Source organism: Macaca thibetana, chromosome 9 (assembly GCF_024542745.1).
Source record: "Macaca thibetana thibetana isolate TM-01 chromosome 9, ASM2454274v1, whole genome shotgun sequence".
Taxonomy (NCBI): Eukaryota; Metazoa; Chordata; class Mammalia; order Primates; family Cercopithecidae; genus Macaca; species Macaca thibetana.
Window position 1 is genome coordinate 107,715,414 of NC_065586.1, and position 18,227 is coordinate 107,733,640.

The window sequence follows — 18,227 nt, forward strand, 5'->3', positions numbered from 1 at the left end:
AACTGACAGACATGCCTATCCAGGCAGAGGCGCAGATGGTGACCTTCAGGCCTTCCCAGTAGCATGTTTTTTCCTGCATTGCTATCCTCTCTTAAAAATGTTACCTTGGCTGGGCGAGGAGCTCACGCCTGTAATCCCAGCACTTTGGGAGGCTGAGGTGGGCAGATCACAAGGTCAGGAAATCGAGACCATCCTGGCTAACATGGTGAAACCCCATCTCTACTAAAAATACAAAAAAATTAGCCTGGTGTGGTGGCAGGCGCCTGTAGTCCCAGCTACTTGGGAGACTGAGGCAGGAGAATGGCATGAACCCGGGAGGCAGAGCTTGCAGTGAACCAAGATTTCACCACTGCACCCCGAGCCTGGCCAACGGAGCGAAACTCCTCCTCAAAAAAAAAAAAAAAAAAAAAAAAAAAAAAAAAAAAAAAAAAAAAAGTTACCTTACACATTAACAAAAAACAATGTTCTCATTGTTCTCTCTTGGCACCCAGTTCTGTTCTTCTTTACCGAACTTTCCAGAGTTTATAATTACGTAGTCAATGCATGTGTTTCTGTGTGCATATGTGCATTGCCTGTCTTTTCCATTAGTCTGTAAGCTCTAGGAGGAAAGGCTTCACGTTACTTTTGAAGGCCTCTGTATATGTAGTATGTAGCACAGTACCTGATAAATAAATATTTGCTGAATGAATAAATGCATAAATGTAGTCCTGGGTGACTCAATTAGTATCTTCGCTCTCACTGGGAATCTTGCTTGCACTTGTGCATTCAGTAGAAGGAGATGAAGACAAAGGGATGCTATGTGTGAGTGACATAGGAGGGTCAGTGAAGATCATTCTGGAGGAGAATTTGAGAAAACCCCTGCTCCTCTGCTTTCCCTAAGAACAAAATAAGATGTTCCACAAGAGACTGGGATGGTCTCTAATTCCTAACGGTCATAAATGGCTAATTGCCAAGAGTTTGTTTTTTCTGTTGTTTAAACAGACCTCAGGTGCACACAATTAAATTAATTAGAATCTGTGACTCATGACACACTTTCATCATTGGCTAATGTCTGGCCTACTTTTTATTATTTAGTTGATTTAAAAAATTTTAATAAGCATGCACAAATCTACCACCAAAAACAAAAGCTAGAATCTTTCAATAACCTACATCTAACCATATGATATTTCCCAGCAGCACATCTCCTGCTTTCTTCAATCCAAATTTTGTGTACATCATTCTTTTCCCTTCCTTTTTATATTGTTCTATTAAATATTCATGCATGCCTAAACACATATCTTTTATTTAGAATGTTTTTAAGTTTAAATAATGTCATGCTGTATGTAATCCTTTGAGAGTTATTTTTTGTTATTATATTCCTATGATTCATTCAGACCACTGCATGCAACTGTAACTCAATTATTTTCACTTCTGTATTATACATTTCATTGTGTGACTATAGGCCACTTATTCAGGCACTCTCCCATGGATGAGCATTTGGGCCAATATTACCCTCACGCAGCTACCATTCTGAGGTTGTCCTTTACCTCTGGAATTCAGCTAAACCAATGTCTTGTGTGTGTTCATGTAGTGAGAAATGTACTAGGAATATGGGAGATGTCAAGATGAGTCAGATATGTGTCTGTCCTTGGCAGGTTCACTGTCTGGAGACGGTGACACAGATGGAACCATACCCACAGAGGGCAGAATTTGCTAAATGCTGCAAATGTGCCATGTAGTGGGGTAGAACAGGGGAGGATAGGAGAGACTCCACATGCATTTCTAAGAGGTGTGAATGTTATGATGTGGGCATGCCACTTTGATAACCTTTGAGTATTCAAACATTGGAGGAGCATTGAAGACAGAAAATATTTTGAGTGGGGAGAATATGAGAAGTTCAAGGGTAGGAGAAGATACAGAGAATATGGAAGATAGCGATATCTTGAAGTAGATGAAGCCTGAGTTACCTGACAGAGAAGGGGCACATTTTTTGAAAAGTTCAAAAAGGAGGAAGGGAGGTAGAATCCTGGCTCTGGAAGCTTTGAAGGCTGGGAGGAGAGATGAAGCGTTTATTCCATCTGCACTCGAAAGTCACTGGAGAAGACAGTGTCAACAATTTTGGTGGCTCTGAGGGTGAGCAGGTGGGTTCTGATGGGCTTGGGTCCTCTTTTGGACCTTTTGCAGGCACACTGAGAAGGGTGTATCTGCTAGTCTGGAAGATCCTACAGACACCCTTTTGCCTTCAGTTTATTCACCCAACATCTTCCTTGATATTCTCTACAGAACTTGCGGGCCTGTCTCTTACAGTTAAGAGGTCAGAGACACTGTCTCTGAAGACAATCTTTGAAGATGGAGACACTGATTTTTGAATGTTCTATGTTGGGTCTAACACAAAGTTTTTGCTCTAAAAATATTGCCTGTCTTAGCACTTTTCTTATGATTTTTTTCTTTCTAAAAAGAAGTGCTAAGGCGGAAGGAGAATTTTTTGGTTATTTTAAAGATTTCTCTTCAGGAAGAAGATGACTTCCGCATGTATGTCACATTTTGATGAACAGAGAAAAATAACTAAGAGGACATAATAATAAATAATAAAAATAATAAGAGGTTTAACCTCTTGTCACTTGCTTGACAAACAAATACATGCACATTCACATTGAACTACCCATTGGGGTCAGAAGAGGAGATGCTGCCAAATTGTTTTATTTCAGAGACATTCGTTTATCATGAGAGGAGAAAGATGTAATCCCTTTTCTCTAAGTGGCTCTTTACATAAATCACTTGGAATCATTTTGAAACAAACTATACCCTGTTTGTTCTATTATGGGGTTAGATGCTCTTCACTTTCAGAAGAAATCCCTTCTTGGTTTTTAACTGCAAAATTCCTCAGATTAAACCTCTATTAACAACTGGGAAGCCAACTCCCATGACTAAGCCTGTGTAGTAGAAACTCTTTGCCCTAATTACATAGATTTGAACTCTAATGTGTTTGCTTCTGCTTTGGGATATGAGCAAGTGTCTTTCCGAAGAAGTGGAATAGGAGGGGAAGAAATACTCAAAGGCTCAAATAAGTGACTGAACCAGAAAAACTGTATGGAAATTAGGTCATTAAGTCACAGTGACACCGCAGTGGCCCAAAAGCAGCAAATTAATACTTAGAGGTGAGCTGGGCTAAAAGCTATAGTGTGAGTCGTTCTGAAGAAGAGAAATCGAGTAGTGTTCAGGGCTCCAGAAAGAGGCAGACTCCACAGAGCTCCAAACCCTCCTGTGGGCAGGCGCAGGGCCTGCCACATTTCTCAAAGGCCTTTGCTGGATATTGACTGGTTCCTTTGGCTTAAATCAGGGGAGCATTTCAAGGTAAAAGGCTATGCAATGTCCAAAAGAATGAAAAGAACGGAAGAACTTACCAGTTAAAAGCACAGGATTCGAAGACACTTATATCTGGGTTTGCTGTTAACTGTGGATGACCCTGGGCATTTTGTATAAGCTCTCCATACCCCAGTCTTCTCTTCTCCAAGAGAGGGATAAGCAGTCTACCTCATATTTCTTAATGCTTATCAAGTGACAGTTTATTTATTATTATTCTCTCTCCTGTAAATATAAGTTCTGCAAAGATGGGGACCTGGGGGTATTTTATGCACCGCTGCATTGCGAGAGCCCAGGACAGCTGAATTCTGAACACAGTTATTTAGAATGAATAACTGAATGTATCAATAGATTTGCTCTGTGAATTCAATGAGCCCTGTTTTGATACAGTGTCTAGTAAATTGTCTGGCACATACTAATTTGTGTGATAAGTGGTGGCCTAACCTTTTCCCTCTACTTATCTCTCTCCATTTCTAGAAAGAGGCACAGATCCCTGGTTAAATACTAGAGAAGAAGATCTCTGTTTGCACTGTTTAATGATGACTGTGATTTCTCTGATGAAAAGTAAGGGCAGGGACCCAGCATTTTCTGGCACCATCTAGGAAGATGTATTATCCCATTTATCTTGAATCTCATTCACTCCCAGCCTGGAAATCTTTTTCTTAGCCACACACTCTGCTCAGTCCTGCCTCTCACTTTAGTGGTTACTCTGGGCTCTGCCAACAGTGGCTTGTCTTCTCTCTCCCCTTCTGAGTCCTAACCTTTGGCAGGGTCCATCTCAAGCACCTGCTCCTCTGTGGGGTCCTCCCTTCCCCCTCCTCCCTCAGTCAGCTTCTCCTGAGTATTAGTTCTTTTGGACACAAGTTTACATAGAATATGCCCTATATGGGCCTTTCGGAGCAGAGTGACACAGGCCATGAGTACGAGGCTTGATCTACTTCAAATAGAGACTCCTCCATTGGCCAACACTTGTTGAATTCCTACCTAACACTCAGTTCAGTGTGAGGTGCTGGAATGGAGATTAACAAGGTGTTAGGGGCAACTTTAAGAAAACCAAGATCAGGTGGAGATCTGCTGCTCTGGGATTTGGCCTAAAAGAAGAGAGGAACTCCAAATACTAGAGGCATACCCCTGAATTACCTGAATCTGTGTGCATCTTTCTTTCTCTGTAGTGATAGCTTGAGTGATACACTAGTCCAGATAGGCTGTCAAATTTATTCCCATACATGTCAAGGAGCTTCTGCCACTTGGTGTGCTGAGAGGGCTTTGCAGGGTGACAGGAAATCAGAGTTCTTATTTACCTTGAGGACTCCGTGGATTTTCTAATGCAGTCGTAATGTCCATTTTTCTTTTCAAAGCAGTATATTTTTAAATGGGAAATATTACATAAAACCCCAATATATAGACAAAAAAAGTGAGCTGTTCTAGATAGTGTATGCTGCAGGAGAGGCCAGAGGTCTCAGACTCCTACCTTTTAGCCTTCCTTTTTACTACAGAATTTTGCCTTTTCATGGAACTCAGAGGTCATGATTTATAGTGTAGAATCCAAAGCAAAGAAAAACAAAACAAAAAGCTGCAAGAGCCAGGCGAGATCATTTCTAAGTGACCTCAGGTTGGCTGAACTGTTTTATGCCCAGCCCTGTATACACCTTATTTTATCCAGTCTTCCCACTCACCCTTTGAGGTAGGCTTTGACAGTCCCATTTCACAGATAAAGGAACTGAACAAAAGGGAGACTCAGGATTGTATTCATTACTACCCTGCCTTTAATGCTAAGATTCAAACCCAGATCTTATTCAAACCCAAGTAAGTTTGGATCCCCACCTTACTTCCAACTCCCGAACTCTATTCCTCCTGGAATGGGCAGTGGTAAAACTACTCTCAAGAGCATAGAGGCAGAGGATGTTTTTAAGATCACAATTTTTCATCTTGGTCTTTTTTGTCCCCCAGTAGGCCTTAGCCACACCAACTCTGAAGGCCAATGTCTTTGGTAAAGAGCAAGTCTGAGTCACACATACACGGTATAAGTAAGACATGGGAGAACAAAATAGAGTAAGACAAAGGCTCTAGGACTTGGCCAAGTTTACAAAATCAGCACCAAATGACACTAGTCTTCCAACCCCAAAACTTTATTCCTAAGTCCTACGTCTCCAGAACAAAACCAGAGCCTGGTGGCTTATACATGCCCCAGAGATGGAGCCCGAGAGAAGCCCTGGAAAACAGCCTCCCATTAGAGATGGTCATCCGCAGACAATGCAGGAGGGGACGCAGAGCCCAACTCTGTACTGTTTCTTCTCTCCAGACGTCCAGGTCTGCCAAGTGTGGAAGCCGCTCTCTAATGGGAGCCCTCAGAAATGGCACAAATTGAGGCCTCCAGTAATGCAATCACTTCTAATCAGTGTTTAATGAGGATACAAGCAGCCTCAGCTTACCCCTGTTTCAAAGAGGCAACTACACATAAACCTCAATTACTCAGACATTTAAAAATCAATTTCAAATAAAATGTCCAGGTGATGGAACTAAAGGGATTAGAAAGATCTGGATGTGTGCACAGGCCTGGCATGCCTTGTCAATGCAATTGAGGTAGGCAGCTCCTGTAATGTAATAAAGCTGGCCAGCTTTGTGCCCCCAGGGGTAGAAGGGGAACAGGTCTAATTTTCCATTTCCCCACAGAAACAGAGGAAGATTCCAATGACAGAAGGAAGAAGGCATCTCTGTACTTCTGCCCATTCAAGCTGTGTTCGGAATGTTGTCTTCATCTCATTTTATAGTTGTAAAGAGGAAAAGTAGCCTCAGGCTATACAACTCAAGGTCTCTGCTCCAACCTGGCCTCCACCTGTACTACCAAATCGATACATTACTATTTTTACAGGTGATCATGACTTTTTTGCCAGTCATATTTACTTATCATTCCCATCAACATGCTGGTAATTTAGGTCAATAAACTTTTATTGACTATGTACCATGTGTCAGGTGCTTTTCTGGGCACGCAGGGGCACAAAGGTGAGGAAGTTATAGTCTCTACCTCAATTTACACAGTAGAGGAAGGATGAGGCCAACTCCCCACCTCATCTGGATGTATGGTCCTGCAAAACCAAGTTACTTGTCTCTCTAGTCAAGTGCAACGTGCAGCCAGAGAAACACTAATACGTAGGGTAATACCGTCAGTAATAATCATCATAGCTAGCATTTAACGGACAAGGGGCTAAATACTTTACTGGCATTTTTTTTTTTTTTGACCACCAAAACCACCCTATGAGTTGGGTATTGCTATTATCTTCATTTCCCCATATTGTAGGTTAACGAACCTTACAGGGTTGTTGTGTTAATTAAGGAGGTCCATACTGTAGTGGGCACCAGTGGGGTTGGCTACCCGTGCCACTCTCCCTAAACCGAGAGTTGCTGCCCTCTCCATTCATATTGCATTCAGTGGTATGCCCTGGAGTTGTGAAAGCATAGCTTTCAAAAATTTAAAACCATGACTCATACAAAATAGAATGAATACAAATTAAAAAAATCTATTCAACTTATTAATTAATGAAGGAAGCAGTAGGCTGGTAAAGCTGCTTCCAGGAAAAATTAGAGGAAAAAAACGTATGTAGTTGGTCAGTCAAAGAGATATTAAAATAAATTTGCTAATTAAAAAAAAAGGCAGGGGATTAATGTCTTACAGGGCAGTCAAGCTCTAGCTTTCTGGTTATCTTTTATCCCTTATGGAAGCTGACCAGAAGATCTATAACTCAGAACATCTGGGGTTTAATCAGATAGGAAATAGCCAATTCAAACACAAGCACATTCTCCTAGGTCAGGGGTCAGCAAACTCTTTATAGAGCCAGGTAGAAATACTTTTGGTTTTGCAGGTCACAGGATCTCTGCTAAACTACTCAATTCTAGCATTGTAACATGAAAATAACCTTAGATAATACATAAACAAATGGCTATGGCTGTGTTCAAATAAAACTTTACTTACAAAACATATGGCTGCCAGTCATAGTTTGTCGACTCCTGTCCTAGATAATTAAATATGAATTTGGGCGAGTCAGTTAATGCCCAAGGGTGATATTGAAGGGACATGCAGTTATCCTCTTGTTTTATCTCTATTTTTTAATTTATTTTTCTTAAAAGCACTAAAGTGGGAATGGAGCCTCCTGGATTTGCTGATACAGTGTCTTGCCCGCCTCTCATCTACATAGATACAGTGGAGCCTTCATGTTTATTCAGATGGACCACTTCCTCTCCCTGCCTAATCTTATTAGAATTGATAGGAACACAGCTGGCAACGGACTCAGTCTCCAGATTTACAATGGTGCTGATTCCTGCCTCAAGCTGGTTGCTATCTTGAGTGGAAGAGGTATAACCTCTAGGGCTGAGTTTCTTCTGCGTCACTTGGAACCAAGGCCTTTGAGGTCAGAAGGAACTCAAGTTCATCACTCACTGTGTCTCTGCACCTCTATTTCATTATCTATACCGCGAAGATAATAATGTACCTACTTCATGGGGCTGTTATGTAGTTTAAATGTAGTAGTGCACTGTGTGCAAAGCACCTGACTTGGAGCAAGGTATGTGCACTGCAAATATCACTTCTCTTGTCTTTAGGATTCCTCCCTTGTTCTCATCTCCAGTGACTTCAATGCTAAGTGGCTTTAGTACTGACACGGGAATTATGCTGATACCACAGCTCTGCCTTCCCTTTGCTTGAGTTCAATGCCATTTCTCCTCCATGATGCTGTTTTATTTCATTATTGATGCCTAACCTTTGACTTTCATTCACATTACTTCTAATAACTTTGTGCTTTATGGGGGAGTAAGTGTGCTATCTGCTCTATTTGCTTTTGTGAGCAAGAAAGAGTAGGTGAGTTTTAAGTACAAACACTGAGCAGTCTTGTGGCTGGGGGCTTTACATAGGCCATCTTTAATCCAAACAACCATTCATTTTTAGGGACATCATTCTCTCTGTTTTATAGATGAGGAAACTGAGGCTCAGGGAGGCTTTAGTCGCTGGCCAAAGATTGTCCTCCTAGAAAGTGTTTGAGGGCTGGGATTCCAACCCAAGCCTGACCAACTCTAAAGATAATGAATTATTTCGTCCATTATGAAGGAACAATTCAAAGTGCTCTTCATTTGGCTGAAATTTTGCGTCTTACTTGCTTCTCTTTCTTTGGCAAAACTGATCCTCTGTGGCCCAAATGAAGAAAAAAAAACAACAATTTTCCAGTGCCTAAAATTAAACGAGAAGCTTTTAGGATGATGTGCTCAAACACTTCAGCAGCTTATATCCCATTTTCCATTCTTGAGCAAGTCAGTAGGCAATGTCTCCACTGTGGATTTCTCACTTCTCTGGAAGTGCTTTTCTATATTCTTACCAGGCTCCACTCTGACCATGACAAGAATTCAGAAGCCAGAGTCACATAAAAGCACGATGCATAGCCAGATCATTCCAGAAGGTTTATGTCCGTGTCCATCAAAATGTGGCTTTACTCCTTGAACAGAATATGCCTGCATGTCTGCTCACAAGAAAAGCATATCCTATGGCAGCTGGGACCAGCCACTACAGTAACTTGGAGAAACAACAGGATAGGGAAAAGATGAGATGAACTTTCTATAGACACTTATTTTTAGCTGCTGGGCATTGTAACATCCTACCTATTTTTAAGAAACATGATAGGTTGAAGTCATTGCTCCTCTTCCCTCTCCCTATTACAGATCTTGCTCCACATCCCAGTTCCTTGGCAGGTATGTCATGTGACATACCCATACACATGTGACATAAACTGGCCAATCAGATTCTCCCATCAAGGATTTCAAATTTCAAGAATGTGATACATCTGTACAGAAGCAGTTAGAGATTAATCCTGATAGCTTTGCGGGAGTTTAAAGTCTATCAGCAGAGAGGCAAGTGTCCAGGAGTATCAAGGCTGGTGGAAGCAGTTCAAAAAGATGATTCCTGTCACAGGATCTTGATGGTGCCCAACCTCCTTTGGTTTCCGCCCATTTTCTGAGCTTGGTTCTCCAGGATCTTATCACTATTCTGAGTTTTCCAATAGTTTTCTAGGAAATTATTGTTCTACTTAAGCTAGCCTGATTTGGTTCCCACAGTTAGCAAGGAGTACCCTGAATGATGTGCTTCTCAATATCCACCTGCAAGACCTGGGCCCCTGGGCATATTACCATTCTCATTCAAAGGACATTCCCTCAAAAGAGGCTGTCAGCATTTCCATTAAGTTGGAAGAAAAAGACAAAAAGTCTCAGAACTTTATATATATATTTAGAACCTGAGCACCAAGCAGTTATTTTGGTCATCACTTTAATTTTGCTAATCTACTAATCCAAGGGAGGTGTATATACAGGAGCCCAGACAAGGACTTTTCCTCCTGCCTGTCATCAAAAGATAAGTTTCAATAATCTCATATCAATGCCTAGCTTATTTCTTTCATAGGAATAGAAGATTTGAGAAATGCATTGGGTCAAGGTTCTGCTGTCATATTCATTGAATAAATAAGCTGAAACCCAGGTTCTTAGTGCTTGCTTTTGTTCCAGCCTGTCCTAGATGTCTTAGTTTCATCCTAGTCACAAACTAATAAAGGAAACGGACATTTATTGGACATTTGTACCATTGAATTCATTCCTTAAATCTGCATGGTGAGGTAGGCACTATTATACCCATTTCTTAGTGGAAGAAAGAGGCTCGTACAGATGAAAGAACTTGTTCAACCATGGTGCTGGTAACTGTGCAGTCAGGATTAAAAGTAACTTCAAAATCCATGAACTGTCCACTCTCCCAGTTTTGGGAAAACTGAAGCCATTGTTGCTGATAAATTCAACTACAGATGAGACTATCCTGGCCAAAAGAAAGAATCTACTTTTGCCAAATAATGCATGGAGTTATTTTAATTGAACTACCTTTCATTTTGAAAGAATCATTTTAATGGATATACAGAGTGCCTAACACATAGTAGGTAGTAAAAAAAAATATTGAAATAAATGATTTCTGACTTGTTAAGAGAGAAAATAGTAACAGATACAGAAAGAAATAACCCAGGCTTGTGTGTGGTGTTTTCCACATTTTTCAGTTTGTTTTGCTGCTTGGCAAACATAAAAGTCAAAATTCTTTATGGGATGTTTCATAACTGATAGATGAACTTGGCCTAATTGTTGATCCATAGAGAGTGATTCGAAATGCCAATAGCCTCAGGGTTAAATTTCCCAACATTTGTTGTGGAAATATTTAGTCAGCTAATAATCTCTCTCCTGCTGACGACTTTGGCAGGAAGTGTACCCCTTGTTTTTAAAGAAACCAAAAACAATCCTCAAGGAGGATTCATAGCTGCCTGAAGCTCTGGAAGAGCTAGAATGACGATGATGTGGAATAACATGCAGGACGGAACTTAAATTCCTTGCTAAATATAATTAAAGCAAAAAAAGTTTTAAAAAGAACCTGTAAATACAAGAATGTGCATCCATGATATGAATAAATTAAGCAGAAAAAAATTCATGTACAAAGGACTGGTTAAATTTTTTTTTTAATTGTTTTCTGGAGTCTTGCTATGTTGCCCAAGCTGGCTTCAAATTCCCAGGCTCATGCAATCTTTCCATCTCCATCTCCCAATTAGCTGGGACTATAGGTATGCAATGCCATAGCCAGCCTAGAAATTTTAAAAACATGATCTCTGCCAGGTAGTGTCAGAATGGCCTAAAGAAATTTCTATTTGAGCATCTATCCCTCCATCCCTCCATCCATCCCTCCATCCATCCCTCCATCCCTCCCTCCGTCCCTCCCTCCGTCCCTCCCTCCGTCCCTCCCTCCATCCCTCCGTCCGTCCGTCCGTCCGTCCGTCCGTCCATCCATCCATCCATCCATCCATCCTGAATACATATTGAACTTCCACTGAGGAGAACAGGAAGATGTGAAGACTGGCTGTTCCCCTTGAGGAGCTCAATGGAAGTAAAACATTTTATTCTTTGTATTTCTTTAGCTAATGTTTATTTAGCATTTGCTATGCAACATGCACTATGCTTAAACAGCAGGAAAAAATCCCATTCAACTTTCACAACTACTCCATGAAAATATTGTTATCCCCATTTTCCTTCCAAGAAACTAAGGTGTAGAAAAGTTACATAATGTATACATATACAATGAGCTAATGAGTCCAAGTCCATCTGATTCCAAAATTAAGGGCATCCTTTTAAGTACTTTGCTATAATGTCAGTTTATAGAGGCACAAAATCAGAACATGAACTAACTTCTATATCTGGCAAATAGTGATAGTTATATTTTTTGAATGTGAAAATTACAATCCTCATAAGATGTGTATGTGTGTGTATTTCCTGAAGGATTAGTATAAACTCTTGGAGAGAGGATTAAGGAGGAAAAAATATGGATCAAGAAATGCTTTATGAATTCTTGGCAGTAAGTTTGATCCTTTAAAAAATGGATAGAAGGAGAGTATCTGGTAAAAGAGAACAGTATGAGCAAAAGTGTAGAGAGAAAAATGTGTTCTAAGAGCTTATGAAGAAGAGGGCCATCCAGACAGTATTACTGAAGAACCTGTCTTGCACCCAGATAGATCGCCTTTGGTTGCTAAAAGTCTAAACTTCCACCATTTGAGAAATATTCCTTTTTGGCATTAGCGTTTTCAGCCCTTATTCTGTCAAAAACACGGTCCTATTCAACACCAGAACTCCTGGGAGGGGTAATTAACTAAGCAATTTGTTCTCAACTATGAAATTAGAATCCTGGCAGGAAAAAGATGGCATGTTGACTTCTTATTCGGGGACTATTTCAAAGATATGGACAACGTTAAAGGGGACCAACGAGGGCTGGTTAAGAATTCCAGGGAATAGCAACAGGAAGGCTTCCATCCCTCATCCCTCCTCCCTCTTCCCCTGGTGGGGCAGGAGCCATTCCTGGATCCCCAAGAGAGCTGTAGATGCAACTCAGCCATTCCTGGATCCCCAAGAGAGCTGTGGATGCCCATCAGGAGTTGAGTGGACTTTGAAAGAGGAGCCCAGGCCAGCAGAGAAAGAGATGAAAACAAATACATCAACCTATCTTTCCTCCTGCCTTCCCATATGCTGATGGTATCTCCCACTGGTCAGACCCAACAGGAAGCCAGAGGGCAAAGGCATGCAGCTGAAGCACTGACAAAAGGGGGCCCTCCCAGGGCAAAAGCAGGCTGGGGAACGGTGGAGAGAAGATCTGGAAAGGCAAATGGAGAATGGCCCGCCTAAGGGCTTACAGTGGTCAGGTGGGACATAGGTCATCTGTCACTAATTGCATTTAAAGTAATGACCTTGCAAATTGATTTTAGTTTTGTAAATTAAGGCAGTATTCAACATCATCCCTTGCAATAGCTTTCTCTAACTCACCTAAATTTAGATTGTCTTTTAAGTTGGTGACAGAAAAGGGGGTATACCCGGTGGGCTGGGCATTATCCATGACCCTTCATGCACTCAGCAGTGTGTCTGACATGAGTGGCATCCATCATGTGTGTTGTGTGGAGAGAAGTGGAGGATCATTGCTTTGAGTCAACCAACCAGCCTACGGTAGGAATTGATAGTTGATCAGACCTCTTTCCCACTAGTGATGGAGGAAGGAATGGAGAGTGATGAAGCAGGAAGAAGTATGTGTGATCAGAACATTGGGAAAGGGAGTGGGGGCAGAAAGAAGGGGCAAAATTAAAAACACAACAGTGATAAAATTTTGCCTAGAGCAGGTCCTGTTAGGGTAAGAAGCCTCATTCCTCTCTGATCAAAGCACATGAAGCCAGTTGTAATCAGATGTGAAGAGTATCATCTAGCATCACACACACACACACACACACACACACACACACACCCCTCAGAGTCAATTTTTAAAGCAGTACAGTAATGAATCCAAGCTGGTGTTGTAAATGGAAGGTAGAGAGAGGGTTGTTTGGGAAACATTGATCTCCCTTATCTCAGAGTGATACAGAGAACGTGCAGGAGTGGTGTGTGTGCGTGTGTATCTGTGTGCCAGATAATTTGGGACACGGAAGCTCAAAAGTGCTGTTTTTATGCTCATAATTATCTCTTTCCCCATTAAAAAGTTGTCTCTTATATGTCATTACTGGCTGGATATTAAGTGTCTTCTTGAGGTGATTTTGAGACTGTTTTTCTTTTTCTGCATGCACATGCATGCATGCACACACGCATGCACACACAGTTAGATGCATGGTTGTATGCATAATAAAACTTGAAAACTTAACCGCAGCACACTGCATAAATTAAATAAGGCAAACATATCCTTGGCAAGACTTGAAGTAAATGCTAGAGTTTTCCCAGAAATAAACAGTTCCATATTAATGGAAGTGAAAAGAAAATAAACTAAAACTTCTAAGTCCATCTTAGGTACATGGAAAGTCCACTAAAGTTTTCTTAAGAAGCTGATACTAAAACCCTAAAAATCCACTCTGGATTCCAAGGGTCGACTTTCCATCCCAAGTCATTACTTACTGGTGCAGCATTTCCATTATCCATGTTGAGCCATGGCTTATAGATAAATAAGGAATTTAGAATACAGCATTTGAATTCATTAAGCTGCTTCCAGTAAGTAATTTGAAACTCTGAGAAATGCCAAAAACATAATTACTAATCCAAATAGCCCTTTTTATCTGAATAAGTAAAAATGGAGATTAGTATCTGGTTAATGGAGATCATTTCCTATTATATTTTTAATGTTGTGATATGGACTTTAACAGTTGCTTTATATTGTTACATTGTCACTGTCATTGGAAACATCCTGTAAAGAAGGGCAGATTGAAATGTACTAGCAAGAGAGATATCATCTTCTTCTGCAAATACTGGGCTTGGGTAACTCACTGGAGACTGCTGAGTCTCTCCCTGGATTTTCCTGAGGTTTCATTCAAATGCAAGTGATTCCTGGAGGCTCTCTTCATAGGAAGGAGGCCTGGAGAAGCCCTCAGGACTTCAAGATAAGATAAACAAGTACATAAAAATTCTTACTATATCTCTTACTTAAACTTATACTGTGATCACAACCAATTTTGGTTCATACATTCTCCAATTTCTCCAGATTAGGAATAATTTTGTCCCCTCCAGACAACTTGTAGAGTTCTTACAAGACCCAGAAAGACCCAAAGGGCACTTCAAAATCTCAGGAACCACTGGAAGGGCAGTGGGTCAAAGGACTCAGGGTCTGCAAACACTGTGAATCAAACTTGGCTCCACACCTTCCCCATCAAGGTCATCTGTCCCCAGTAACCCAAGCTCAAAACTTGAGGCTATCTTGATTTCTGCTCATCCTCCTTCAAAGGAACTTAGTTCTCAAGTCCTTATCACTGCATGCCGTAGCTTGCAGTTGATCTCAACAGAGAACCATGGCGTGCCAGGGAAGCACTGGTTGAGTGTCCAGCACTGGTAGGTTGTCCAGCTAACTCTTATTCCATTTCCCTTCTCTGCTAGTAGAAGCCATCTCCCACTCTAGAGACTGAACATGCCAGGCCTGGCTTTCTCAGTTTCCCTTGCAGCTATGGCATGGCAATGAGACCCAGCTCTAGCCAATGGACCAAGTCTCTTAGGATAACTCTGGTAAAGGTTTTCTCCTCCCAATATGAAGAGACACACTATGTACACTTAAGAATGGTTAAAATTAAAAGGACTGGCAATACCAAGCATTGGAGAGGATGGGGAGGAACTGGATGTTTTCCACATTGCTGATCACAGTGTAAAAAGATCCAAACACTTTGGAGAACAGTTTGCTAGTTTTATACAAAGTTGAATACATACTATTTGATCCAGCAGCTTCACTCCTAGGTATTTAGTCAAGAGAATTAAAACACATGACTATGAAATGTTGCACATGAGTATGCAAAGCAGAGCATATTCATAATAGCCCCAAACTGGAAACCCAAATGCACACCAACAGTGAATGGATAAACAAATTGCAGTTTTCTCATAAAATAGAATACTAAGCATGAATAAAGAAGAATGAAAGACTGATACATGCAATACCATAGATGAATCTCATAAACTTGCTGAATGAAAGAAGGTAGACACAAAAGAATAGTAAATAGTCACATTTCCATAAAATTATACAAAAGGCAAATCTAATCTACAGTGACAGAAAGTCAATCGGTGGTTGCCTACAGCTGGAGGTAGGAGAGAGTACTGGCAGTAAGAGTGGGTACAGGGAACTTTTGGGGGTGATAGCAATGTTTTATATCTTGATTATCGTATTACATGGATGCACATATTATTGAACTATACACTTATTATAGGTACATTTATTGTCTATAAATTTTATCTTAATAACATTGATTTTTTTAAAAAAGAGAGATAAATAAACAAATAAAAAGACCACCAAAGCCTCAGAACTGTGAAACTGGGTTTCAGAGGCGGTTTGAAATATTGTTGAATTTTGCATTGAAGTATATTTAATGGTTCAATTTCAGAATAACATATTATCAATAAGACTCATTATTTCTGAGATTTCTTTTAATTTTTTTATATTTGAGCTCTTATTACATGCTGAGCTCTCTCTCTCTCCTTTAATCCTTACTGTCTGAGGTAAGGATTATTTCAATGATGATTATATCAACTAAAAAACAGGAACTGCTTTAGAACTTTTAAGCATGAAGAATTTGATTCAGGAAATTGGTTACAGCAGAATGAGGGAGCTGAGAAGGCAAAAAGGGTCAGCGAGACAACCCCCAGATTAGCAGTAGCAGGAGGCTCCTACTCCCTCTGGAGCTGGAGGCAGAATGGGGGGAGGTGGAGTTGTCAAGTTCAGAAGCAAGACACGCTGAGAGAGGGGCCACTCTGCATAAGTTGGAGCTCTGGAAGAGATACTGCTATTGTCAGAGGCACAACAGGAAGTGGAGAGAGTGGGAGAAATACCTTGACATGTCTCTGACTCCCACCCTTCCACCTTTCACCAGTGTGTCCCATGGGTTAGACCAGCCCAGGAGCCAGACAGCAGGGGAACCTGGAAAATGTGGTTCTCTTCAACACAGAACAAAGCAGGAGGACAGAGAATGAATCAATTGACGGCAAATAGATATTGACAAACACAGTGTCTTTGTTTTATCAACTTCCTTGACTTCCTCTGTGACTGCCACCTCGACAGTTCCCTCCAAAATCGAGGTAAACTGGCAAATAGACCCTGTAAGAGGAGCAACAGCTCAAGTTGCTGTTTTTAGATTCCCTTCCTTTAATCCTAAAGAGAAGAAGAGATTCGAACCAAGGCAATACAAACAGGCTGGCACTTATCTCTCAATGGCTTCACTGGGGTGGAATATACCAGCCAATTCACCCAGGAATCCACCAGATGACACATTACAAAGTATGACATGCAGTGGGCATCAGGTTTAGGTATTTTCACAAAGGCAACGTTCAGGCATGATGAGAGTGATGAGGGCAGAAATAGAGGCATGTTACAGACTGAGTTGCGTCCTCCCTCAAATTCATGTGTTAAAGTCAAGAGAGGCACTTTAAGGAGATGATTAAGGTTAAATGAGGCCAAGGGTGGGGCCCTAATGCAACAGGACAGATGTCATAAGAAGAGGAAGAGACATGACATGAGGGAATGCATGTGCACAGAGAAAAGGCCATGTGAAAACACAGGGAGAAGGAGGCCATCTTCAAGCCAAGGAGAGAGGCCTCAGGAGAAACCAAATCTGCCAACACCTTGGGCTTGCACTAAAGTCCCCAGACTTTAAATTTCTTCTGTTTAAGCCACCTGATATGTGGCATGTTGTTATGGCAGACCTAGCAGATAAATACAAGGTACTGAGCACAATACATCCAACAAGAGTCAATGCTTATTGGTGTTTTCAAAGATGATTCCAGGGGTTCACCCGCAGTGAACTACCTATGCCTTGAAATTATTTACCAGGCAACCAGTTTGTTCCCATAGTCAGGGATAAGGCTTAAAGACATACCCATGGGAGAAAATCATAGCAATGATCCAAATTTGTACATAGATATAAATGATCTTCTTGAGGGTGAGTTGTAAGCTGTGGGGAAGACAGAATGAAGCAACTGGGTATTCAAAACAGAAGTGGTTTCAAAGAGGTGTGTGGTGGGGGGAGGAATTGAGGAGTCTGAAAATAAAATTTTCCAAGTTTAGAAATTTACCATGTTGGCCTGGCTGAAGTCATGGTTAAGAATTTTTTTTTTTCCTCTTTATAGTTGTGATTTTTGTCCAATACCATATATGGCAGCAGATCAGCAAGTTATTTTTTGACATGTTTCTTTCTCCAGACCATTTTACATGGAAAGTTACTAAAATAGTCTAATTTGGATGTTTTTTCTTAATCTTACAATTCTTGATCAAACAGGACACAATAGTTCTGTGTCAGTATAATTATGAGAATATTATTTTAATGAAGAAGCTTAAAATGATGTCCAAATAGACCAACGATGCTCAGATAGGCCATGACAGTTTGGGGATTTTAAGAGCTTCTATGTGATTGCTTTTGAGGAAAGCAGTTTTAAGAAGTAAATTAATATTCTGCAATCGGCATTGCTCTCAGGTCCCCCCAGGGTCTGAGCAACAATTCAGGACCTGCTTCGGATGAACAGTTTCACATTTTTCCCTTGGGACCAGCCCAAGTCCTGTAAGTCACCAGTGAATGCTATAAACACACTTTTCCCTGTAGAATCAAAGAGGCAGTGTGTTGGGATCTGGGGAAGAGAAGCAGGGTTTTCTGGTGAAGGTTGCCTTAGGAGGAAGCAAAGGAGAAAACTGTAGCAAGGCTTGAAGCCCTATTGAAGAGAAATCTATGTGCAAAAGCCCTAGGTTACTTCCACCTCCAGAAACCAAACTCACAGAGTTTCTGATGCAATTGTCAGTAGCTTTTGGAACCTTGCTACTCAATGTGTAGTTCCAGATCAGCAGTATCAGC

General features: G+C 40.9%; 1 protein-coding gene and 1 long non-coding RNA gene across 10 annotated transcripts in view; one reads left to right on the top strand and one right to left on the bottom strand.

Annotated features, from left to right (window-relative positions):
* Positions 1-6,271, top strand: part of LOC126962843 (uncharacterized) — a 41,738-nt gene extending 35,467 nt beyond the window's left edge. Inside the window, exon 3 of the long non-coding RNA XR_007728831.1 lies at positions 6,016-6,271. This is a non-coding gene — a long non-coding RNA (uncharacterized LOC126962843). The remainder of the gene's footprint in view (positions 1-6,015) is intronic.
* BBIP1 (BBSome interacting protein 1) overlaps positions 1-18,227 on the bottom strand; it is a 1,212,900-nt gene that overhangs the window by 666,429 nt on the left and 528,244 nt on the right. The gene's annotated exons all lie outside the window — the stretch shown is intronic.